The 1,478-nt window shown below is 52.2% G+C and overlaps 1 non-coding gene across 1 annotated transcript; it reads right to left on the bottom strand.

Moving 5' to 3' along the window:
* Positions 1–396: 396 nt before the first annotated feature.
* Positions 397–468, bottom strand: TRNAS-ACU (transfer RNA serine (anticodon ACU)). The gene has a single exon. It is a non-coding gene; the product is annotated as a tRNA-Ser (tRNA).
* Between the last annotated feature and the right edge of the window lie 1,010 nt (positions 469–1,478).

The following is a 1,478-nucleotide window of genomic DNA, read 5'->3' on the forward strand; positions in this document are numbered from 1 at the left end:
CGAAAAATCTCGTCCTCCTCCTCGCAATGTATGTCATTACCCCAACAGATAGCTAGCGACGGCAGCGCAAGGAATGGAAGGGACGCCTGTTGCATATTTCGGTGGACAACCCGGACCGCGTCGCAAGGGAAGGAAAATGAAATAATAATAATAATAATAATAATAATAATTGGTTTTTAGGGGAAAGGAAATGGCGCAGTATCTGTCTCATATATCGTTGGACACCTGAATCGCGCCGTAAGGGAAGGAAAAAAGGAGGGAGTGAAAGAAGAAAGGAAGAAGAGGTGCCGTAGGGGAGGGCTCCGGAATAATTTCGACTACCTGGGGATCTTTAGCGTGCATTGACATCGCACAGCACACGGGCGCCTTAGCGTTTTTCCTCCATAAAAACGCAGCCGCCGCGGTCGGGTTCGAACCCGGGAACTCCGGATCAGTAGTCGAGCGCTCTAACCACTGAGCCACCGCGGCGGGGCAAAATTGGTTTTAAGGAAAAGAAGTGGGCCCTGTGTAGCATGTCTCTGTGGACACGCGAACCTCGCCGTAAGGAAAGCAAAATGAAATATAAATTGATCTTTAAGGAAAGGAAGTGACGCGTCTGACATATCTCTAGTTTGGGCGCAGTGGGTCCCTGCGGGCACGCAGGAATCACGTGTGAGCTGCTAAAAACGCAGCGCACATCCGAAGCGCGTTCACCACGAAGCTTGCGGCTTGGTGAACGTTGGTTCAGCGCGGAAGCTATGTTGGCAATCGTGGCGTCGGGTTTCTGGAGAACAATGTGCCGACCAAATAAGACTGCGACTTGAGTCCCGCGCGTTTCAGCAAGGCTGCTGGCATCGTATTTACGTGGTTTGCCGCTCCGCGCGTCCGTTTCACCGTATGTAGCAGAGCGGTTTGTCTAACGGGCAAGGCGTCGCGCCGAACGGGCGATGGCGTTCCGTGGACTCGCTGGCAGTGCTGCAACACGCTGTCGCGTTTCACTCTTGAAGGCGAAGCTTACGCGTCCTACAATTTTTTTTACAGTGCGAATATGCGGCGACGGTGACGAAGAATTTCGCAGTAAACAAAGTGCAGGAAGCTTCGGCCCTTCAGTAATAAGGACACTCGACTGCTGCGCGAGAGTACACGCGATCAATCCAGTCGGGTGAGGCAGCGTTTTGATAGAGCCGGACCGCAAACGCGCCAGGTTGCTGTGCTATGGGAGTAGACATTATAGACCCCCAGATGATTGAAATTATTCCGGAGCCCTCCACTACGCACCTCTTTCTTCCTTTCTTAGCTCCTCCTTTATCCCTTCCCTTACGGCGCAGTTCGAGTGTCTACCCAGACATTTGAGGAAGTTACTGCGTCATTTCCTTTCTTCAAAAATGCAAATTGTAAATTGACTGAAGGCTAAGGCTTCGCGGCGTTGCGGGGTCTCCCCATGGATGCCACAGACACCGTGAACAAGCGAAGGCCTGTGTTCGGCGGTGACAATGAGC

The sequence above is a fragment of the Amblyomma americanum genome, chromosome 2, assembly GCF_052857255.1.
Source record: "Amblyomma americanum isolate KBUSLIRL-KWMA chromosome 2, ASM5285725v1, whole genome shotgun sequence".
Lineage (NCBI taxonomy): Eukaryota > Metazoa > Arthropoda > Arachnida > Ixodida > Ixodidae > Amblyomma > Amblyomma americanum.